Source organism: Andrographis paniculata, unplaced genomic scaffold, assembly GCF_009805555.1.
Source record: "Andrographis paniculata isolate CXL003 unplaced genomic scaffold, ASM980555v1 Contig52END, whole genome shotgun sequence".
Classification (NCBI taxonomy): Eukaryota; Viridiplantae; Streptophyta; class Magnoliopsida; order Lamiales; family Acanthaceae; genus Andrographis; species Andrographis paniculata.
This window is the reverse complement of record NW_026137587.1, coordinates 561,746-588,603: the sequence shown is the minus strand read 5'-3', so window position 1 is coordinate 588,603 and position 26,858 is coordinate 561,746. Positions and strand designations below refer to the sequence as shown.

The 26,858-nt window shown below is 30.4% G+C and overlaps 1 long non-coding RNA gene across 1 annotated transcript; it reads right to left on the bottom strand.

Moving 5' to 3' along the window:
* Positions 1-10,125: 10,125 nt before the first annotated feature.
* LOC127254666 (uncharacterized) lies at positions 10,126-12,975 on the bottom strand. Its single transcript, XR_007839469.1, has 5 exons — positions 12,853-12,975; positions 11,293-12,770; positions 10,995-11,212; positions 10,733-10,909; positions 10,126-10,611 (listed from the first exon to the last, which is right to left on the bottom strand). It is a non-coding gene; the product is annotated as an uncharacterized LOC127254666 (long non-coding RNA).
* Positions 12,976-26,858: the final 13,883 nt, after the last annotated feature.

Sequence of the window (26,858 nt, the reverse complement as noted above, 5' to 3'; positions counted from 1 at the left end):
CTTGGTATGAATATGCTTAGGAATAGACAAGGTAACATGCTGTTTTTAAATCAGTCTTCATACATTAAGAAAATTTTGAATAGGTTTTGCATGACTGATACTAAACCCTCTGCTGTCCCCCTCGCTTCTAATTTAATTTTATCTAAAGATCAATGCCCAAAATCTGAAAATGATGTTAAATTCATGCTGAATGTTCCTTATACTAGTGTTGTAGGTTCTATTATGTAGTTTATGGTGTGCATTAGGCCTGATTTAGCGTATTCTATTAGTTGTTTGAGTAGATATATGGCTAATCCGGGTGTGGAACATTGGAATGCTTTAAAGTGTGTGTTTAAATACTTGGTTGATACTATTGATGTTGGTTTAGTATTTGGTAAACACATTAGTGAGTTAAAACTAAATGGCTATGTGGATTCCAATTATGCGAATGATAGAGATTCTAGGAAGTCAACTACGTCGTATATCTTTACTTTTTGTGGTTCTTGTGTTAGTTGGAAATCCCAACTACAACATATAGTTGCTCTTTCTACGACAGAATCTGAGTATGTGGCCATAACTGAAGCATTGAAGGAAGGTATGTGGTTAAAAGGTTTATTAAATGAAATAGGCTACTTGAAAAATGAAGTAACAGTTTTTTCAGATAGTCAATCCGGAATCCAGCTTTGTAAAAACCCAGTTTTTCATCATCGAACGAAACATATAGATGTTAGGTTTCATTTAATTCGTGATATAGTGTCTAAGGGTTTTTTAAAACTAGAAAAAATACCTTCTGAATATAATCCTGCGGACATGGGAACTAAAGTTTTATCAATAACAAAATTCAATTTGTGTAAGAAAACAGTGTATATAGATACTTTTGATTAGGAGAATCTTTGAAACTTGAAGGCTTGTATCTTTTGAATTTTAACATTCTGTTTTCAGCATGATATATTTAATCATGTAGCTGTTTGTGTAGCTGTTTTGTTTAGTTTTGCAGCTGATTTGTTTTTTATGGTTGTTTTATTAAAACTTGAGAACATTAACCGTAATAATAAGTCCGCAGGTTAAAAGACTGAAATCGTTGGAGCTCGGACAGAGATGACACCCTTAAAGCACTTTCTCGAATGCCCAAAAACGTGGAGATTTGTGATGTTTTTGTGCATATTACCCTTCGACCCAACCCAACCTATCGAAACCCGGATCCTGTGCCCGCGGTTCGACCCGATTGAGTGATGAATTGGATGATGGGTTCGTTTGGCCTGAACCACCCTGAAACCGGTCCAAGGGGTCTTAATATATATTGGTTCCCCGGTTCTCTGGATAGACTGATTTCCTTACTCCTTCACATCGCGATTTCACTATCTGGAGCCCTAACTTCCCCGACGAACGCGATCGATCTGTCCTTGGCATTCCGGCGAGTTTGGCCATCGGAACTTGAAGTTCATCCATCGTGGTTGTATTACAGCTTGCCCTAAAGCTGTTCTTCGGTTTGATTTCTCGATTCTGCCTTTATGTACTGTTCGTGGTGTGAATTGATTGTCCGCGATGATTTAGGCTTAGAATCTTGAGATTTCTTTCGATTAGGTTGTTAATCGTGCTGATTGTGCGTTTCTGTGGATGTCGGTAGTGTTTGGGTCGAGGTTGTGTGTATATGTTGCTATTCGGTTGGAACTTTGGGTAAACTGAGTCCAAACTCCTTCGATTTTGAAAGTATATAAAATATTTGATGTTTCTTGTTTCATATGTGTTCGATTAATTGTAAACTACAAGTATTAGGTCCTTTATTACATCTACACTCGCTGGTGGATCTCCATTGCCTCAACGGAAAAGGGAAGAAAAAAGAAAAATCATTGCCCCCGAACCCGACCGCCGACGCTGGAGAGGAAGAGTAGAAAATGGAAGAGCAGAGAAGAAGAAATATTAAGAAACAATAACGCCAGACTTTGCCTATGGTGAAATGGATGATGGGAGGAGGAGAAGGAAGATGAAGAATGAGGAAAAAAGGTGGGCCGCAGTGGCTGCAGAAAAACTAGGGTAAAGTAAAATAAGTGTTTAATAATATTAATATATTTAAAAAATTATTTTATAATAATAATGAAAATAATAATAACTAGTTATTTTAGTATAATTATATTTGTATTTGGTCCTAAAACTTTCTTAAAATTTTTAAAATTAAATTAAATATTTATTATCGATATAAGTGCCCAAATTATTAAACTATATTAAGATAGTAAATGTATTTATATATGGATTTTTTTTTTCAATATTCAATCCATTGATATAAGTTAATATTGTCGGTGTGAATTTGTTTGATTTTGATGTGATCATTTGGGCTTAACCCGTTACCTCACGGTCATAAGTCCACCCCACACCACCATAGAATCCGTTACGGGACATATGTATATCTAAACAAATTTAGAATCCTATACATCTCTTAAATAAATAAATAAATATATGTTTAATATACTATGTATATATATTTAAAATAAAAATTCATAAAATTTCTCTTCAAACTCAAGAGAGAATCGGACCAACTTGAGTTTGCCAAGATAGACAAAATATGGACGAGATCATCAACTGAATAAAGTCGGAAGTAGTAATATTGTTAGAGTTGGAAGCAAGACTCTTAATAACTTTAGAGTTAGAAATACGGCTCTAAACGGCAATAGAGTAAGAAATTAGAGTAAGAATCAGAGTTCTCAACGGAATTAAAGTTGGAAACAAGACTCTCAACGTCGTTAAAATTGGAAATAGGATTTTCAATATCGTTAGAGTCAGAAACATAACTCTGCCAGTAAGGATCGAAGTGGCGGCAACAACACGGTGAAGATAGATGCCTAAAAAATCATATCAACAAACACGGAAGACAACTGATCATTGATGTATCCGGATAATATTTGACTTTGATACTATGTTGGAATATGAAAATGAAATTCTCTATATCAATCGTAAGAACTTGTTCCTATTTATATTGATACACATATTGTCTACAAGTCTTTTAAATAAGAAAAGGCTGTGGTTAGGGGTGACAAGATCAAATCAGCACCGTGCTTATTTGAGAAAGTAAGCAAATTTACATGAAGCAATTAAGAATTCGAAAACAAAGCATATAGCATAGGATATTAATTTGAAGCAATTAGTATTTCATCACCCGGCATAAATATTTTTTATTGGGTAAAATTACTTTTGTGCGAAATCATGTTATATTTTGCTAAAAACAGAATATATTTTGTTACATGTAATTATATATTGTACTATTAAAATATATGTTAAATATTATATTAATATTTGCTACTTTCTCTATAGATATTTGATGATAGGATCAAATCGGCAATATATATGTTGTTTTGTCTTAACATATTTAAGACTTATACTCCATCCAAAAAGTTTAGATAGGCTTATTGTTGACTTAATTATTTCAACAAAAATACAATTTAACCGATAAAATATTTAATCTATTCAATTCAATTCCTACTTAAAAAAAAAAAAAGAAATTTGATATAAACTTAAATTTAGTTTATTAACACTACCAGAAAATTTTTTATGGCTATTTTTAATTAGCCTCGAAGTTTGTCTCGGATTGGTACCCAAGGCTAAAAACTCGATGCTATGTTGAAAAGTCTCAAAAATTCCGAGGCTATTTTAAAAGACTTAAGATTGTTGAAAGATCCTCAGTGTTATGGGAGATGCTCGAATAGTGTGAACCCCGAGCTTTTAAATTTGGAGCAGAAATATCGGTTGCCTGGAAAGCATCTTTGCACCGATGACACTCTAGAGTACATATTTTGTACTCAAAATGTGTCTTGCACTTAATGCATGATGTCCAAAATGTGTTGCCATCTTCTTGATTGCACTCTTTTTTTGGTTCTACTATCAAATACCGAACTCATGGTTAACACAAGCACATATGAGAAAAATGAAAAAGACATAAAAAATTAAAGTTGATATATACTGCATAACTTATATATGATGATCCAATTACCACCATTAACTTGTAGTTTTTACAAGGAAAATCGCAATATTTTTTCATGCATCTATGGAAATTGTAATGGCAGAATACAACATTGCTATTTATTAAGAACAGAAAATCTGACGATTTCCATCTCGTAGATTCAAAGTACCGACAAATGAATAGGATTAGTAAAATCTTCATAGAAGTGAAAGCATATATGCTAGGTATATTCGATATTCAATTCAAAAAAAAAAGTCAAGTATCTTGAGAGATAATAAAACTATCGCAATTTAAAACTTAAATGTGCAAACAATTGTAAAGGATATTTAATTTCAGAGTTAACTTGATATTAATTGTGCGGGACAAAACTAGAATTGCCGTAATTGATAATATTAAGTTACTAAAGGTGATTAGCGAAAATATTGTAAATCTTCATTACAACGAGAGAATAAATAATACATAATAATAATAATAATAATAATAATAATAATAATAATAAATTTAATAAATTTAATAATAATAATAATAATAAATGAACATTGACATGCATCTCTCCATACTTGTCATTAAGTAACTCAAATGAGCAAACTTAATATCAAAATAATTTTTAGAACAAGTAAGACCAAATACCTATCTCTTCAGACTTGTTATGTTTTTTAGCAACGGAATGAAATAAAAAATAAGTATTACAACATAAATACACTTTATTAATTAATGTAAATGCGAAAAATTTAATCAATTCGAAAAAGGAATTCATTAAAGTGAATACAACATTCTTATAGAAGGATAATTTAATTATTGTACCGTAATGCACTATATTAAAAACATATCATTAATGGGTATTAGTGGACGTACTTTACTAAAATTACGTATATAAAAATGTATGCAATTTTCATTTAACCATTCTTAAATTGACTTATTGATATAAGGAAAAAAAATAAGATTATGATTATTTTATAGTTGAATATATAATATAGTAGGTATGTTCATTCTTTTTCATTTTTAATTATACCTACAAAGTTATTTTATTTATAATAATAATATATTATACAACTTTGGAAGAAGAAACATTTCCGACAATGCCAACACTACACATTTGTATGTTTCACACTTAATTATCATTTGATATCTCTTTTATTAATTACTTATTCACTATAAAAAAGATTAATATTGGTTTAAAAATAGTTACGAAAAATTTGTAAAATATATGTGACAAAAAAAAAAAAAAAGAACTTTTCATATGAGTTCTAAGTCACGTGAGTAAAGCTGAGCGCAATGTCTCGGATTCGATCCCAGATGCACTACAAGAAAAAAATCATATTTATACGAAATTAGCTATGAAAATTTTCAGAAATATATGTAGGTAATGAATTTGATACAAAATTTGTCATGAAAATATATTTAGTGGGTATAAGCAGTGTAGCTAATTTTTAACATACTATTTGCCGCAACAATAATTTTAATATATATTTTGCCACATCTAAATAATAATTATTTTACAAAAAAATTTCACACAAATTGCCACGATTTATTTTAAAAAAAATAAAAATTGTCATGAATAATTATTATTTAAAAAAATAAAATATTTAAAATTTTCATGTCCATATAAATACAAAATTTGATGTAAAATTTAATTTGTAGAATTCCATATTATAAAATATTAACAATAAAAAATATTAGTACAATATTATATTTTCTAAACACTACTATAAACCATCATCAGCTAACAAAATTAATATGTTGAAATACATATAGTAACATTGATACAATATTTAATCAAATCTATTTACATAAAAACTACTAAAAATACACATGAACTAAATCTTCCGGATTTTGGAGGCTGCTCTTGGAGTATGCTTCAATGTTTATATTCTGATGTTAAAGTATTGATATGTGTTTCGTTCAATTTCAACATTCTTTTTTTGTATCCAATAGCTCGTTCTTTTTCTTCTTGGTATCTTAATAGTTTTTCCATTTTCTTCTAAGTAAGTCCTAAAAAAATAATTAAACAATTCGAAAATAAATCTTTAGTGATATACCAAATACTAATTTAATGGCAAAAAAAATAATAATAATGTAAATAAAAAAATATTAGTAATTTGAACGCATAAACAAAATAGTAAAAGTAAATTAGCAAAAAACCGAAAAAAATAGATGAAAAAAATGACAAGCAATTTTTTTTTCTAAACGATAACAAAAAAAAAGAAAAAGAAAAAGGAAACGTAATATGAGCACTAAAAATAGCAAAAAGAGGCAAGAAAAATAAAAATGATTTGCAAAATATTTTCTAACTAATATTATAAAAAAGAACAAAAACTGCAGTGTGATGATTCCGTGAAAACTCAAATGATATATTAATACATAAAAACTAAAGTTGTTCAATTAATGAGTATTACTCCAAATAAAATAAACTAAACATTATTATATCAACAAAATAAAAATCAAATAAATATTTAATTAATTTCTAGCAACATAAACAAATACAACGAAGATAAATGAATAATAATCTATAATTTAGATTTTACCTTTAAATTCACGAACAACACGAATACTTGTTATTTTTATGTACCTTCATACCCTGCAACAACGAATATGAATGTATAATAATCTATAATTTTAAAACAACTAAAGAATAAGAGAAATAGACTTTTATTGAAAAGGAAAAATTAAAGAGCGGCAAAAATCAGAGAAGAACATAATGAAAATTGATACAAAGGAAAAACAAAAAAAAAAAAAAAAAAAAAAGAAAAAAAAAAGCAAACAATAGAGAAGAAGATATGAAGATAAATAAAAAGGAAAAAGTGAAAAAACTATATAGATCGTATTTGAAGATTCTGTGTAAACTAGGTGGGAGTTTTAACTATACATAATATTTATCTATTTTTACATGATTACATAAAATATAGATAAACTTTTACACTTCAAAAATTTATTCTTAATAATATAATTATATTATATAAATATTATAACTTAATATATTATACCTCTTTATTTTATTATATAATACATATATTAATATATAATAGTATAATAGATATAGATTGATATTTGACTATTTAAATCATATTATTTCTAGTTCTACAAATAATTTATCTATAATAATTATACTTTAATAAATTATAAAATATAAATTTATTTCAAAATAAGATATAATAATAAGTAGATAAATTCTACAAATAATTTATCCATAAGTGTACAATATTAATTTATTTTAAAATAAGATTGAAGAAGTAGAGATAAATTGTATGTATATTTATAGTAAAAATTATTATGTTTTTAATGGTTAGTTAAGATAATTTATTATACAATATTTTCCACCATATGAATTTTTTTTTTTTTTTTATTTTCTTATATATTTTTGAATAAATGTAATACAAATCTTCCATAAAAAATAACATTCAGCTAATTTGCTTCAATATTATTGATGAAAAATATTCATAACAAATTTTGCTACGAAAATAGTTATAAATAAATATATTTTTATTTTTTTAATTATATTTTTGTGGTAAATTATGTGATAGTTTTGACATGTAATTATTTAATAGCAAAATTTTGTAATTATATGAATGTTTTACTGAAGTAATAGGTGCCTGTGCTGTGTGTCTGTCTGGTAAAAAAAAATGTTACGAAAGTATAGAAGAGCTATGGTTGCGTAGTTATACAACTGTGACAATTCCCACAATTTTAACTAACTTAACATTACCTAAGTAATAAACAATGTCGATTGCCATAGCTTTATTTATTCATAACATTTCCTTATCTAATTGACCCATTAGTTAATAATTCCATCAGTTAATCATTTATCTTGACCATGTTCAAATTATAGAAATACAAATTTAAAGAACACTAATAAATGTTCCAACAGATGATGAAATTAACAAATGATTAATCAAAGTTTGTCAACTTGAACACATTACAATCTTTTACCACTATATACGAGGAACCGTTGACATGCCTTTGTAATAAGAAGTACATAAGTCTCGCCCCACTTTACTCATCCAGAGATTCTTCTGCTGGCCAGCCTGCATTTGTTTAGTTTCACTCCATCGTCACTTACTTTTCCATCTCAAATTTCTTCAGCTGCTCTAATAGTGTCATCTTTGCCGTTTTCATTAGAAGTTTGTGTAAATTCCATATTGGACAAACCTTTTGTATCAGGCTTCTTCAGTGATCTATTCTTGGTAGGCTCAGGTTGGATACCATCAACATGGCTCTTCTTCTTCCATTCCTCCATGCTATAGGCTGCATTCAGACCTGGAGGTGGTTCTGCCATTTCCCGAAAAAATATTCTGTAGTTTTCCCTTGTTTTCGATTCCACACTTTTTAAATGACTCAAGAATGTTGATAGAACCTCAGTGTTATGAGAGACGCTCCAATAGTGTGAGCTGGGAGCATTAAGATTTTGAGCAGAAATCTCCGTTGCCTGGAAAGGCGGTTTGTACATAGGACACTCCAGATTTTTATATACGTGTACATTTCGGTACTCAAAATGTGTCCTGCACCTAATGCGACATATCCAAAATGTATTCTGACTTGGTGAAGATATCTGCTACTTGCCTGATGGTTCCATAAAACGTCACTCCAATTGTTCTATCTGTTACACATTGTCGAATGCAGTGATGCTGCACGTCAATATGTTTTGTCACGTAAAATTTGTGTCGCCTTCGTCTGTTCATGATCCAAATCTGTCAGAAGTTTCGGAATCCACAAAGCTTGCTTTACTGCCAAAGTTGCTGCCGAATATTTCGCTTCACATGATGATAAAGCTACCGTGTCTTGTTTCTTAGAGCTCCATGTTATTGCCCCGGAACCTAGATTAAATACATCACCGGATACACTTTTCCGATCATTAATGCACGCACCCCAAATTACTATGGGTAAAGCCAACAAGTCTGAAATTTTTTACTTTATTGTACCAAATGCCAAAGTTCAATGTCTCAGCAATGTATCGAAGAATCCTCTTTGCAGCTCCAAAACATTGCTTCGTAGGATGGTGGATAATTTTTGACACAACACTGAGAAAGAAATATCATGTCAAGTGTGTGTTAAATAATTCAAGCCACCAAACAAACATCGAAATAATGTTGCATCATGCTATTTCACTCCCGTCTTCTTGCTGTAACTTCCCATTAATATTCATTGGTGTGGCTGCAACTTCAAACTTCACCCTATCAAATCTCTTTAGAAGATCTGCATTATTTTGATCGACAAAATTCCATCTTCACTCTGAATAATCTCGAGTTCCAAAAAATATTTTAGCAACCCAAGGTATGTCATCTCGAATTTCCTCCTCATGCTATGCTTAAAATCATCAAGTGAGGCCTTTGATATACTGTTGAGAATTAATGTGTTGAATAATTGTGAAATAAATTCTTAGATTTGAAATTTTTAATTGAAATTCTAAATTGAATTTTGAATTTGTAATTTTAAATTCAAATTAAAAATTTAATAACATGGTTACAAGGTTGGTTATGAGCTTATGTAATATATACATAGACCTCAAACCTTCATTGTAATTATCTATTTTTCTTCATAAAAAAAAAAAAAAAATATCTATCCATTTTTCTTAGCATCATCTTGTTCAATAATAAAATTCATTCCATTAAAATAAAAATGCATTTGATCATGTCCCTATTCAGAACATCTTCCATGCTTTTTATTTAGTCTAAGAAGCTATATAGGTTAAAGACAGGCATTTGTTGCCATATTTCTATTAATTTTTAGTATAGCATGCTTAATAGGAGGAAAGATGACAACCACGTAAAAAAATAATATTTATAACTCAGACATATGGCATCCATTACATATACAAAATTACAATAATAATGCTAAAGAAAAATCTTTGAATTGATGTCATCATCATCATTCCAAGTAAGATGCTTCGATATAATAAGCCTTCTATTAAATTTCAATACAAGCTACTAAACTGAACACAAATGTAATTCATCGTCTACAAGCAAAGGCTATACTGCATCGACTTATTTTCGACGGTTATGCTGCTTTGTATTAAACCATTATATACATATTTGGGGATGTATTTATCACACAACAAAGGCAAAGGCAAAGGCATGTATTGGTTACACGTGTTAAGTGTTAAACACGTAGAGAGTAGTATATCTCACCAACATCCCGTACATATATAATAAATGTTAGTGCATACTCTACGTTGACAACCATCTGGAGCATCATATTGTAGGTTGACAACACTGCTGCATCATTCACGGCATGCCGTCGAACGAAACAATGTGTCCGATCAAAAAAGGATAAAACAGGGAAACCATCTAATGCAACCAATCATTTTTAATGGAATCACATAATGAGGTTTTGAAAAAAGAATCCGTTATCCGAACTATATAAAACACCCAATTATAAAACAGCCACTCAGCATATATTAGGATATACAACATCTATCTAACAAATTCAAGAAAAGCCAAAACATTCGCTGCTGTAAAGAGATTGAGCGCGGTGGTGGCGTCCATCAGACGATGAGTCTTCATTGGCAGATTCTTCCTCTGAATCGATTCGCTGCGTTCAGCCCTTCAAGTGTTTCTTCCACTCCTCAGATTTTGGTTGTTGGCCTGGCTTTCTGTAGCTGAAGTCAATGCTCCATTGGTTGTTGCCATTTTCTTCCCTAGAGCTTCCGATTGGCAACGAAAAGTGTCGGAAATTGTAGCTTGGATCTGCCATGAAACAGATATCATTTTCATTCTCCCAAAATAGAGGACTCTATTTATCACTTAAGAAGAAACAAAAGGCTGTGTATTTCATTTACTTTATGACCTGAGTATTAAGATCTTGTACCTCTTCATTGAAAGCCAATTCCAACTTCCCGCTTCCCTTTTATGATAATTTCAGGCTCTGCTGATCTTTCAGCAGTGACCACAACACTATCTTACCCTCTTCATCGTCTTGCACCTCTTCTGATTTTTCTTTGTTTTTAAAAATTCTTTTGGTTCTCTATTTTCCTCCTTGACATCCCTATAGATATATATATTGATGGAAAACTGAGAGATAAATTGATGATTGTATATAAACTGATGTAATTCTCAAAAATAAAACTTACTCTTCTGGGATTCTATTCAGGTTCCATAAGGTTCTCTTTTGATTTAGTAGCCAAACCTCAGAAGTACGATCACACATTGAGTCTTTTTTGTATCCTTTTTGTGCCTCTCCAGCACAGTTGGCTTCCTCCTTGGCCAAGCCATTCGAATTTTTGTTTTTTCTTTTCTTCCCTCTCACTTGAGAGTACCTTTGCTTTCTTTTGTATCAGATCGACTTTATCTGATGTATTAACCCGAATTAGATAATTAAGAAAGTAGAAAGAGAGATGATTAGTCAGTCAGTCATATACATATACCTACCCAGGAAGCAACTGTTGGCAGCAGATGTAGATGACGATTCATCCCCAAAGCCTCCGCCCAGATGGATGAAGAATACTCTCGCTACCATCCATAGTTCTATTCCTAATCGAGTCTCCAACTAAATTAACTGAATCGGATCTGCTGCCTCCCTCATCTATCTCATCTCATAGTTCCAACAAAAAACTTTATAAAATTTAAAAAAAAAAAAAAACAAATAAAAATCACAGCCAAATAGGAGCCCGTATACAAGCTATGCGTAGAGAATGAAAGATTTAAACCTTAAAAGAAGTTAGAAATATTTTTTCTAATAAACGTTACCAGACACTCGGTCATGTTTGTGTGATTTTCACTTACTTAATACACCTGTTTCTATAGTAGCAGAGAGATATTTCTAGAACCAGTTTGTTCTAGATTTTTCTTTGATGGCTCTTACTATTTTTTTTTTAATTAATATCTTATAATTTACAATTTATATTGTCTACATATCTATAAATATATTCCTCTATATATGTATTTTTTGTTAAGTTTATTTTTCCATATTTTTTTTATTTAATCACCATTTTTTTTATTGTATTTATATATAATATATATAAAAAGACCGTGTTGAAATTATTAAGTGTGTCAATCCTTCTCCTACTCAACAATTTTAATTATATTATTATGTACAGAGTGATCAACTATGCACAATTACAATAGAAAATTAATTGTAGAATTTCTTTCATAAGACATGAATTCTATTATGCACAACAATACTATAGTGTTTTCAAAGTATCCATAAAAACTTTTTCAAGTCAATACAAATAGGAACAATTCAAGAAAACACTAGATCCGCAGAAATATTCATTTCCATATTTCACCCTAAGTTAACACTACAAAAAAAAAATAGTATATTTGTAAAGGGATTCCGTTCCTAAAGTTCAGGTAGCTAACGTAATTTTATCCCAAATTCCGTCACTAATAACATTAGTTACAGAAAAATTGAATTTAAGAAAGAAAAAACGTCGTTACAAAATTGATATTTTCTTATTGTGTAAAAAAATAAAATATGGGCTGAGGCACCCAAAAGAAACAACTCAATCAAATACACTGGAACCTCAACCAAACAAAACCATAAAATCACAGGTTGTTGAGTTTCTCTTGATCGAATTGGACTTCGGGTAACCTGTAAACATAAGAAAGCTCACATAGAGAAACTTTATCAACGGATAACAATATATATTAAGCAAAATCAGAAGGTTAAGAAAATAAATAAGAAAATTAGATAATCGATCGTGTAGGCTCAGATTCATAGCCACTTCCTTCACCACCCCAAGTCGTCCAATGTTGCCGACTTCACACATGATCAATTGTTGGTACGCAAAGTCGATCTTTGAGGCAGAACTGTACACAAGGACAGAACGAGAAAAGGATTGTGGCAAAACCCCACGAACAGTATCATCAAAGTACCCAATCTCAAGTTTCTCTCTATTTTTCACATCCTACAAACACACCGAGTAACCCTATATTTATTAGTGAGAGGGAATTGGATAAACTACTCCAGTCTAGGGAAGCCAAACTTACCTGATGCAAAGGCGATGGAGTAGGAACTGCCAGATTTCAAATTTGAGCTGAATAAGATGAAAAAGCTCACTATATTTATCCCGTCGGTTTTGGAACAGAATGAGAGAAAAGAGAAAGAATAGGTGCGTATGATTTCTGGGTGAGATTTGAGGATCAGATCGCACTTTATCGGGTTAGGAATCATACGGGTCAGACTCGGGTCACGGATGGGTTGGGTCGGTTACGATCTCTTTGGGTCGGAGTTAAAATAGGTAGAGAAGAAACACACCAACACAAGTATACTCACAGACACCGGTCCCTTTCCTAAACGAGATCGATGATTTAGGCATGAGAAATAGTTGAAAAGGAAACACCACCCAAATTAATCGATTACATGCACAAATGGATATACCTGTGATGGTTTTGGGCCGATGACTGTTGGAGGCCAAGCAGCACTTAACCCAACCCACCCCGAAACCCGGATCCGGGACCCGCGACCCTACCCGTCTATGCGAGGCTCAATTAGGGCCGTTGGATCGGTGGCTTGAATCTGGACCGTTGGATCTGATTACCAGTCTGATATATAAATATATTGGTTTTCCTCCTTGAACCCGGTTCACGCTCATTTCTCACTACGCTCCTTTCTGTCTCTAGAAGCCCAAACCTCCCGACGGAGGTTCCAAGTCGATCTTCCTTGCGACTTTTCCGGTGGTCTTGTTCGGCAAAGCTGAGGATTTGATGTGCTGATGATGTTCGATCTGTTCTGAGGCTGTCCATCGGTTTGCTTTCTCGATTCTAGTCCGATTTGCTGTTCGTAGTGTATATTGTTGTCCGCCATGAAATTAGGCTTAGAATGTTGAAGTTTCCTTAGATTGTGGTTTGATTCGCGTTGTTTGTGCATTTCTGTGGATGTCGCTTGGGTTTGGGTCGTGGTTGAGTGTTTGCGTTGTTTCGGTTGATATACTAACAGGAAGCCCGTGCTACGCACGGTGTCATTAACGAAAAAAAAAATTACAATTTATTATTATATATTTTGTATATTTTAATTCAAAGTATGTTTTTTAAAAAAAAATTGATGTGTCTCTCTTTTCTATTTTATAAAAAGTAATTATATATTAATATTAAAATACCTTTAATTTTTATTTAAATTACAAACTTATTATTACACATACAATTATTTTATACGTAAATTTAAAGGACAAATTGTCAAAAACTCCACTAATCAATAAAATAGTATTCCCTCCTTTCTTACTTAATTTGTTCATTCTTTCTATTTTCGTTTGTCTCAAATAATTTTTTTTAAAAAAAAAAAATTATACACTTTAAGCATGTTTTATAATTTTTTTTATTCAAATTAAACTATTTAGTCATCTTAATTTTAATATATAATTATTTTTATTAAATTATAATTATTTTCATTAATACACTTATTTATATCATAGAACTATTTTAATTTAAAATATTTTATTATTAAAATCACAGAGCCAAAATCCAGAACCCAAACAAACATACTCCTTCCGTCCCATTGGAAGAGTGGAGTTGGTTTTTTCACGTAAAATACCCCTATTAGTAGTGTAATATAAAAGCAATAACATTTGTGTAATATATTGTAAGTTGAAAAGGATATTTATTACGTTAGGTAGGTAGTACAATTATTAAATTAGAAAATAATAACCTTGTTTTGGAACAATGGTAACCTTTCAATGGGACGGAGGGAGTATAAAGTTTCGGGAGTACAGCTATCAATCTTCCATCTATTGTACTAAATACATGTAAAATTCATTTCAAAATTTACATGAAAAAAAAAATAAATAAACCACTAAAAAATAGTGATATTTATATAATAATAATAAAATCAAAATTAATTTAAAATTACATTTATATATAATAATAATTCATTGTATGCAATCTTTATATTTATATAAGTTATTATGCATTACTATATATATATTTGCATTTTGATACAAAAATTTTAACTTGATATAATTTAGATAAAATTTAATAATATTATGTTTACAATCGCAGTATTCTATTGTACATGTAAGATAGGTGGGTAGAGATAGTATTTAGTTCAATTTGGTACCCTATCTTAAAACTCTACTTTCCCGGTGGAGGGAATTTTATCATTATATACCATATAATTTTTCAGAACAAAACGAATGAAATATAGTAGAAACTTAACAAATTGACATTGAATGAAAAAATTTATTTCAAACATTCTAATAGCTAAAATATATGTAGGCAATTTTTCTTTTCCAACTCGTTCCTTTAAAATTTTGATTAAAATTATTAAACTCGAGTTTGAGTTAAATTTAAATTTAAAAAAAATTTCATTTTTTTTTTATGAGAAATCTAGAATAAGAGTGTAAATTATAGATTAGCAAAAATAATTACAATTTTCCATTAAAATTAAAAACTTTCTTATACATTAACAAAAATATTGATAATACATATTAACTACTTCACAATAATATATTAAAATACTACATATATTTTTATTATATACTACTTTTAATCTTTAAAAATATTTTCAAATTTAATATATATTAAATTTAAAAATATAAACTAATTATTCATATATATACTATGTATATCACTGCAAGAAAATATCAATTTTGTAACAAGAGTTTTTAGTCCCTGAATGTATTTTTTCTATTACTAATGATATTAGAGACAGAATTAGTAATGGAATTACGTTAGCTACGTGATCTTTAGGAACGAAATTCCATTACAAATATATTGTTTTTTTAGTGTATGTATGACATATATATACTATACGTATAAAATAGTAAAAAAAACTGCATAAATAATTGCAACAATTATGAAAATTGCAAATATTATGTATAATTGGATAATAGAAATGATTTTTTCAAAAAAAATTATAACATTAACTAAAATTTTGAATATATTATACATAAGAATAAATAGAAATAAAAAGATTACTTACTCCATAATAACAATAATAATAATAATGATGATGATGATGATAATAATAATGATAATAATAATAATAATAGATAAAAGTTAAATATTTACATTTAATATATTCAAACAAATATATATACATATTAAGAAAATATAGTGGCACATAAATATACAACCACCAATTAAAAGAACATATTCTTCAATAAACAACACATCCAAACTACACTTCAACAAATTTTAAACAAAACAAAGTAGAATTCTGAAGCATTGGTTAGAAGCTGAAACATATCAACTTGTCCCAATTTTAACTAATATTAAAAAACCACACCAAAACAAAAGCTTCAACCATTAACTCTAGCGTTATCACATAGACGTCACTATCATCTTCAACGGCAGACATCTTCAGCTTCGAACGCAGCAAAGAGAAAAAAATGTTTAAGCCAGTTAGGAGAACCATGGACTCCTTTGACCACTGCCATTGTTTGCATTTGCCAGAGGAGGATCCAACTCGATTCTAATGGACGCTAGATTGGCTGCTACCTGAGGAAGCTACCGCCGCTAGTCACTGCGAAGCTGGACATCGGAATTGCGGACGCCACTGCAAGTTTCTTTGAGGAAAGGTGAGGCAGAGGACGCATATAGTTATTGTTAAAAAGAATAGAATTGAATTGAGGATAAGAAAAAAAAAAAATCAAATGAAAAATTTCCATTATGTATGAAATTTATAGGAGTTGAAAATTTTAAATATATTATATTTTCATATTTATTCTGCATAAACGTTTAAATTATCAAGACAATTGTAATAATTAAAATGATAGTGCAAACCTTTAATATACCAAGATAATTTCTTTTTTCATTTCCAAAAAGATCATTAAAAACCCCAATATAGCAGCAATTTAATTTATTAATATTAAAATATTATTTAAAGATAATATATAGAAGATTATTAAAATGAAACAAAATGATGTATCAATTTTTTTTTAAAATAATATATAGAATACAAAAAATAATTTAAAAATAAAAAAAAATTATATAACCATTAATAAAATTATTTTAATTATATTTTTATAAATATAAATATAAATCACAAATGATAAAATCATATAAATACTATTGTTAGCACCTTGTACAAATATATAAAGATATTGATAAAATTGTTTCATAAAATAATTAAAAATTATATAATTATTAAAATGAAAAAAAAAATTGTGTATATAGCCATTAATTAAAAGAATATTTTAGTTATATATAAATTCTAATTTATAAATATAAATTAAAATTAATTATTTTATTATGTAATAAAATTAAATAAGCAAATTAAAAATTAAAATTGTATGTATAATCCAATAAAATAAGAAAAAACACACAAAATCACATATATATTTAAAATATTGTTACATTAGTGAACACATACCCTTTCAATTAAAGTATAATAATTAAAAATATACTAATAATTAATTAATTGTTTGTTTTTATTTAAATTACATAATATTATATAGAGAGACATACAAAAGATTATTACAATAAAATTAATAAAAAATTAATTAAATAAGCTAAAAGAATAAAGATGTGGGTCTATACTTTTTTAATAGCCAATCAAATTCAACAACCAATGAAAATAAAAAAATAAATAAATTGAAAATAGTTAGAAATTTTTGCTTTTACATCTGGTGGCCTCCACAGTCAGCTCAAATATAGATATATATATATATATATGATGGGTAAACTGAGTCCGAGTTCTATTGATTTCAAAATATATAAAAGATTCTTTAAATTTCTTTTTTATTCCATTCGATTATATGAGAATATTGTGTTATTGATCTTGCTTAGTAATAACAATACCAAATGCATAAGAGCTCAAAAAATAGCAACACAGTGCCGACATGAAGCTAATCGAAGGCTCCTCTGTGAAGAACAGGAGTCGCTCGCGTCAATCGGGTCAAGAGGTAGAGCCAAAAAGCGAGAATATGAAGATTACGGTTGGTTGTTAGAGTGAGAACGGGAAAATTATATTGAATCACTATGCAGAAGGTCACTACAAAAAGTCAAAATTTAGGTAATGAATTCGTGCCATAAAGGTTTTTGCGATAAATGAGTTTCGTTGCCGATTCCGCATTGGTATGACCTTTGGTGATAAATTTGACTTTTGTAATGAAAGATAAATTTTCCGCAATGGAAGTTAATAAAATAGATATGGCTAAAAAATAAGATTTCATAGATAAAACCTCTTTTCACTAAAAATAAAAAAAATAAAATTCATAATTAAAGAATTTTACCAACAAAATATGCATATTTATATAGCCAAATGGTTTTACTATGAAAGATGATTTTCTAGTAAAACCCTTCTTCTATGAATATAGGTAGCAAAAGAATTTTTCAACAATTAATTTTGTAGTAAATAATTTTCTTTTAACGACAATTAATTTTGTTGCTAAATGACGAGTTTTAACTACAAAAATATTTCATATTTAAAAACATTTTAGCTAATTAGACATTTTTTTTTGAAGCGGAACAACAATATTTATGAAAACCTTGGTCACTATATTAGATCGGACAATCAAGAAACAAACATATTTTTGATTGGACGAACAATAAACAAACATATTTTTGTCGGACATTGAGGGACGTTCTCGCTTTTACAAAGCAGAGCAACCTAAATTAGCAGAGCAATGAACATATTCCACCAAATTATTGTGTGCCAAGAAAGTTATACATATTTTACAAAAACTTACGAAGTGAATGTATCAATGTTGAGTAGGAAGTATTTATGTATTGCCTGCTTCTCAGCATGCAAGAAGTACCACTTTTTCGATTTGTCTTGCAAGCGGTAAGGGTGTGTATACATGTTCATTCAATATTTAGACCGAATCTTAGTCCTCCATTGTCTTGTTTAGGCACGCTCCTTCTACGTGTGAAAATCCATGGTTAAAAATAATGCGAACAAATGAAAGTTGACTCTCGAACCAGAAATGCATTGACAGTTGGCCACTCCACGTGTGCCTTATTTGTAACTATATTCTTCATATAGTGTAAAAATCTACATTGAAATCAACATATTGATTTTCTTGTCAAATATGAAACATACAGTTATATTTGAAATTAGAAATAACTATTAAGTGGTTACCTTCCAAAATGGTACATCTAGCAGAATTGAAATGGTCCAGCTATTCACACCTCGAAAGATAGGTCAACCAGTAGATGTTCCGTGTTGTTGAAAAACTCAGACAAAAAGATTGTCTCCAACTTGAAAAGAATGATTGGAATCTCAACTTCCAATCGCTCCACGTCATTAAAGTATACTACCTTCGATCTCAAACGCTTGAAAAAATTGCTCAACTTCATAATTGGTTGCTAAATCTTCTTCGACAACAATTCTTGAAACCCAATCAAAGGAAAAGTTGTATGAACACCTATCATCCATTCACTATGAAACAAATAAAATTTTAGCATGCATCAAACAATCTACTATAGCTACTAGAATTTCACGAGGCTAGCAAACAACTCACAAAAAAACATTAAGAAAATAATAAACTAACATAAATGAGTTTGTTAGTGTTGGCTAACCCTTATTTTCTAAAAGAGAATAGGCTTGTTTTGTGTTTTCTCCTATTATTTTGTATGAATATAATTCTTTGTTGCTGTGGTACGAGGGTAAATCCTAAACTCACTTCTATTACTATTTGTGTGATTGGTTCAATTTCTTCGTTTAATTTTTTTTTTTGCGCCCAAACAATTGTAAATGTTATTGTCAAACCAAAGATACTAAACTCCGATCCTTGCTGTCGTGAGTGATTCTTGAGTACTTTCGATTGAATAGCCACGAATGTATGTTGTAATAGTTAGTGAATATATTGTTGTGATTTTTTTATTGCTTGCGGTAATTGTCTGTTTTTGCGTGATAATCTGTATTTTTTTTTGTTTACATTGTTTGCCAAATTGTGTCTGTTTTGTGAAAAATCAAGCTAAATAATTTTTTTTTCTCTGAAATTAAAATAGAATAATCTTATTGGAAAATTAAAATATGTTTTTCGAAAATAATAAAATGGGCAGTCAAACTGTATATGGTATTCAGCCTTTTGATGGAAAAATGAATTTTCCAATTTGAAAACAATAATTGAGGAGTATTTTGATTACTCAAAGATTAATTAGACCAGTTGAACCCGGAGAAGAAGAATGACTTGGATGAAATGGTTGTCTTGAATTTGGCTGAGCATATAATTAAAAAAGTAGGCAAACAAGAAACTTCAAATTGAATGAACTGTACACTCAAACATTTTTTTAGAAAAAAATTTTAGATTTAAACTTGATTTGTCAAAATCTATAGATGAAAATTTGAATAATTTTTCTAAACTAATACAAGATATAAAACTTACCGGTGACAAAAATATTGATGATTACAGTGTTATAGTTTTTTTAAATATCATACCTAACTTATACTCGGACGTTAAATCTACTATTGAATATTGGCGTGATAATATAACACTAGATGTAGTCATTAATGGATTAAACTCTAAAGAATTATATTTGCAAATTCATAAATCTTATAAGGTTGAAATTATCACTTAAAAAAAAAAAAAAAAAAAGTAACAACCATGGGCTGAGGGTTTCTAACAATAGCATTGTAACAAAAAGGTATTTTGGTTACCATAAAATCCGTGACAAAAGAATTTTTGTCGGATCAACGTTTCAGGTTCAATAGTTATACAAATTTTTTGGTAACAATTACGAAGATGGTAAACTTTGGTCAAAATAACATTAGATATGATAAATTTTCGTAACTAATGCCATTAATTTTTTTTCCATTCAAACTTAATATTTGAAATTTTAAAATAAAAATGCATTTACACTTTCAGCCAAAAATGATAGATAACGTTTTAAGAAGGTATAAGGACTACACTTAGACAAATTAGGGCCCACATTTCCGCGCTCTTGCAGTCGCTGTTCTCCGCCCTCCTTGGGCCAGCACGACGACCATCATGGTGAAATTGGTTGGATCGACAAACTACTCCGGTGCTGGCATTCAGGTAAGGTTTTTAAGTTTTCTCCACTCTGATTCAGTGGGGATCTACGGTTCTTCGTCCGTTACATTCTCAAACCAATATCGATTTGAGGAACACAAAAAAGTGGCCTGCATTAATCTTCAATTTCTTCATTAGGTTCATATGGATCAGTCGATTTGGGGAGTAGCTTGGGGTACGGCACAATTGCTTCCTCTTTGTTATGGTTTGTGTGTGGAGCAAGCTATTAAAGTCAATTTTTTTAATTATTGTTTGGATAAACATCGTTCGTTGATGATAGCTTCTGAAGCTCTAGGATTTCTCAAGTGATTGGTATGATTTAATTGTACTAGATTTAGAACGAGATTTCATATTTGAAATCTACACGGGGGACTGCCCTTTCCTGTGTGCAACTTCTTTTTTTTTTTTTTTTTTTTATCTTAATTATAATTGTGTCTATTATTAAAAATTTTCTTCTCGACTATTTTATCAATTTTCTTGTACAAATACAATATATGACACTATTGAATTAAGAATTTTTTGTAGAGAATGTTGTCACTGTCAACAATATAATAAAATATAGCTAGATGGTTCATTGTATTCTCCCTAAGTATGTGAGTATTGGTTCTATGTATACTATCAGACTATCTATGTATTTTTAGGATATACATACATGTGCTATTGTTCTTTTTATGTTATTATAAGCTTGAATGGTGGACAATAGTCCAACCAACAAAGGAAGCTGATGGATTATGATATATGTGCTTGTATTGAAGGATTTTGGGCTTTTACGAGACCGGTGTATATTTTTTGATCCACAAGAAGATTGTATGGTAAAGAAGCATTGATGCATTTAATCTTGTATATTAGACTTAATTAGAGCCACAGCCAGTTAGGATAGAGTTTAGATGATGAACACGATAATGATGATTTTAACCTAACAGAAAAACTAAAATCAAGGTGGAAATAGATACATCAAAGTTGAGATTAATCTCGAATCTAAGTAAACAGTTGTTATAAGAACCGACACATATTTTATGTAATAGTACATCCCTGTTGGTTTCATGAGAAAAATTTGCGACTATCGATAAGAATTTGGCCTTGTTGTAGATATTTGTGACTCTTGTTAGGGAGGTACACAACGTCGGTTTTCCCCTTATATTGTGAAGGTTTTGTGTTAGTTATGAATACACAATATGTGCCTTTCATAGACATAAAGGTGGTTTTTTTCTAAACAATTCTATAACTTTTTGTTTTTCTCATTACAATTTGAATGCCAATGGATTCTTATAAAATTTTGATTAGTTGCATGTTATTTTAATCAGTTGTTGGAAAATTCATTTGTGTAAGTCAAATTTGTATTTCTCGAATTTGAATATGTTGAAGGAGAAATGAATTGACCAAGATGAATGATTAATTGATGAAATTATTGACTAATGGGTTAATTAGATTAGTAATGTGCTGAATAAATAGGGCTATGGAGATGAGACATTGTTTATTAATTAGCTAAATGTTAAGTTAGTTAAGATTTTGGGAATTGTCACAGTCGTACAGTTATTGCAACCATAACTCTTTTATAGACTTTGTTTGCCCTAATAAACAGGGGTCAAATATGTGCTTTTTGGATATATAGTAAGATCTCCAGGTTCCTTTTCCATTTTTCTACTCGTATGACTTAGAGCTCAAGCTGTAAGAGCTCAGGTGAAGACAATTTGGTCGCGGACAGTGCTTGTGACAAGAGTGTTGTGCCCAGCTCCCCATCTATCGTTCAATTCTACACACGGTTTAGTTTACTATTTTTTACATGTAATTGTTTTGCATTCCTTAGATGCATGTTCCATCACTTGACGTTCAATTACTATTTTTAAACCAGACATCTACGCCGCGATATGAATCACCGATCGCCTCTATCAATCATAAGTGACGAGGAGAACGTCTTCTAAGACATAATTATAATCTCCAAAATGAAATATTATTGCAATCTGCAAACAACTCAGGAATAGGAATTTCGTGTACATTCATACATCAGTCACTATTCACATCATTCGTGATTCACAGACATCCATCCACCAGTGACTGTTTTAACAATTTCGATCAAAGAACCTCCATTAAATTTTATTTCGCATTTTAATATTCCCTTTCCATGTCTAGATTATAATTTATTTCTCATTATTTCCTTTTACTTACATTCGGCATACTCACCTGTAGTTTTGCATAAATTATCATCTAAGTTAAATTCTTGGAGATTGCCCTAACACTCAGAGGTTGAGAATATTCCCGGAAGTATTAAGGTACGTGTTGAATGAATTGGAAAAAACACATTGAATTGATTGATTCATTTTTGTTTGTGAATTGTTTGGTTTATTTTCAAGAAGAAACATAATGTGACTGGTTGTATAGTTTACTAAAGAAGTTTGGATTTTTTTTCCTTTTTTTCCAAAAACAAATTACAATATAGTGGATTATAGTTCATATAGATTTCTTACGAATATTTACTGTTTTTCGACGAATAGTTAGTTTGAGATTGCTATATTGCATACATATGCTGGAGTGCAAACCCAAGTCCCATATTAGAAATTGACAAGAAAATTTCACACCTTATAAGTTCCAAATAAACTCCACTAGTACGAGACTTTTAGGAGGAAATCCAAAAACAAATTTGTGCGGACTCAGCCCAAAGTGGACAAAGTTGGCCCAGTCCCAACAGTAATGATACCACTTTGATGGGACGAATGCTCGTAAAGTACGAATTATCCCTTTGTGTGAATCTAATAGGAAACAATAACAATAGAATAATCACGCCGAAAAAGCAATGCAACCAATCAACAAGGACACGAATAATTTTACGTGGAAAACCTTCTCGATTTGAGGAGTAAAAACCACGGGACCGAAGTCCAAAAAATCACCACTATAATAAAAAATGGGTACAAATCGTTCAACACAAAAATCAACTCAATTTCCAACTCACAAGATATAACCCCAATCTTGTCCATGAATATATGAGTGAAATAAAAAACTCACGATCCAAACATGTTATCACGATCTCCACCGTTCATAATTTACTCCACGATGTCCCCAACAACATAGGGAACAGAGCTCTCTGTTCGTGTCTATATCAGAACTTTTGATGTTCCGATTCAAATCTCCACCGTTCGAAAAATATATACGAGTGACAAACCTTCTGAGAAAAGTTGGGAATAATCCGACGGTTGGATATTCGTAGATCGTTGTTTTACCGAGACTGCGCACAGGCTGAGCAAAGTGCTGGCTGCACCTCTTTTCTTAGCTACTCTTAAATCCTAATCCACTCAAAATCATAGGTTCGATTATTCATATGTGAAGTTACCGAAATGCCCTTCCACATTAAGGAAAAATAAGTCATCAACATATACATAAAATTGTATAGTTGTACAATAATTTCGGAAATTTCATTTCTTCGGACAATTGTTAATTTAAGATTGCTCTAGGTTTGCACTAATTAATGTGTGATTGGATAGATTATACACAATTTAGCATTGTAAGAATATTCTGGTAAGATTTTAATAGTGATCATTTACATCTATGACTGAAAGTTTGCAAACAGTTTTATATATAACCACAAGTCGTCATTACCAATTTTCATAGACGATCGGAAGTTTCACAACTAATTAAATAATGTCCTTATGGATTTATATATTGTTGAATACAATGCATATAGTTTCGAGTTGTAACCAGGTGCAACTAAATAAATATATCTAGGATCTGGATGCAATTTCAGAGGATTTTGTCATAATTATATTAGAAAAGATGAATGAAGTATGTATATGAGGATTCTGAAGGAACACACAATCTACTAAGGCCTACTTGATATTAAAGGAGAAGAAATCATGAATCCAAAGAAGTACATTGAGTATGTCAATGAAGCTTTTTCTATAAAAAAAAAAAAAAAAAAACTATCAAGAAAAGGAGGTGATGGGAATAATGACAAAATAACATTTCCTTAAGCTGAAATTGAATCTTTCAAGCAATGAGGTGGGTTTATTTATAATCTCCGAACATTCCCCATTTCCTTCCAAATGGTTGTAGTAACGGCTGTGATCACCATATTTTGGATTAGATTTGATGAAAAAAGAATAAATCAATTTCAAGGATAACTTTTATTATTATTAATTAATAAAGAAAAAACTGATTGTAAAATTAAAAAATTACTTTATTTTCTGCCAAGTTCCATAAAACATGGCTTTTAAAAATAATAAAACTATTTGATAGAAAACTAACAAAATACTGAATAAAAGAGGAGGAAAATAAATTTTATTTCTCGATATTTTTCTCTACAAAACTATTACGATATATATAAATATATATAATGGATAAACACAAATATTATTAATCACTCAATCATATATTATTATATAATTTATTATTCAATATCAATTAAATCAAAATATATATTAAACTTTATTATATAATCACCAAATTAATATAGGATTATTGTCAATTAATATCATAATTAAATTCTATCACCCTCCCTTAATTATGATATCCAGCTGTGAAGTCATCCCAAGCATTTCCTCAACTTCACAAATAATTCATGCTTCAATGGCTTTGTAAAAATATCTGCAACTTGATCTTCAGATTTACAAAACCTCAATTCAACCTTCCTTTCATTCACAGCTTCCCTCAAGAAATGGTAACGAATGTCTATGTGTTTGCTTCTTCCATGCGCTATAGGATTCTTGACCAAATTAATTGTGGAAACATTATGGACTTGCAACTGTATAAGACGTTCAACCGGAATGCCAATTTGATCCAACATATTTCTCAACCAAATAGCTTGACACGCACTCGTGGACGCAGCAACATACTCAGCTTCACAAGTTAATAGTGCCACAATAGACTGCTTTTTCAAATACCAGGAAATAACAGTAGATCCATAAAAAAAAAAAAAAAAATCCGGTACTATTTTTCGATCCTCAAGATCTCCTCCCCAATCGCTATCGGAAAATCCAACAAAAGAATTGCTAGATAATGAATAAAAAAGGCCATAATCATGAGTGCCCTTTAAATACCTCCGAATCCTTTTAGCAGCTTGAAGATGCGATTGGCGTGGAGATTCCATGAACCTGCTAATTAGCCCAACACCATAAGTAATATCCGGCCTCGGACATGTGAGATATCGTAAGCTTCCAACAATATGTTTGAAATATGTCGGATCGACAGCAGACTTGTCTTCACTTTTCATCAACCTCGTGCCAACCTCCATTGGAGTTTGGGCAACATTGAAATCTTGCATGTTAAAACCTTTCTAATATTTCAGAAAGGTACTTCTGTTGTGCAAAAAAGAACCCACCATTTCTTTGAGTAATTTTGATGCCAAGAAAGTATGACATCAAGCCCATGTCGGTCATATCAAACTTGCGCTCCATTGATAATTTAAAATCCTCAATCATGCGAGGATTGTTCCCTGCAAAAATAAGATCGTCAACATATATACATAACACCAACTTATCGCCAGTAGAAGTGACTTTGATATAAAGAGTATGTTCACTTGGACATCTTTGAAATCCAATTTTGGAGAAGAATAAATCAATCCGCATATTCCATGCTCGCGGGGCTTGTTTGAGTCCATACAAGGCCTTCTTCAATTTATACACCTTGTGCTCACTTCCATGCGATTGTAATCCGGGAGGCTACTTTACATAAATCTCCTCTTGAAGCGGGCCATGCAAAAATGCGGATTTATATCCATTTGATGTATATTCCAACATTTTTGCGCAGCTAAGGCTATCAACAACCTTATTATCTCCATTCGAGCTAAAGGTGCAAATACTTCTTGAAAGTCGAATCGGGGCCTTTGTTCATAGCCTTTCGCCACAAGCCTCGCCTTATACCTTTCTACTTCTCCATTTGCCTTCAACTTCCTTTTAAAAACCCACTTGACATTGATGGGTTTGCAACAATATGGAGCATCAACAAGCTCCCAAGTATGATTTCTTTCGATAGAACTCAACTCCTCCTCCATAGCTTCACCCATTTACTAATTTTCATTACATTGTCAACCTAGGCAAATCCACAATCTGCATACATAGCCATATGCACAATTTCTCCATCATTAGAAATGATATC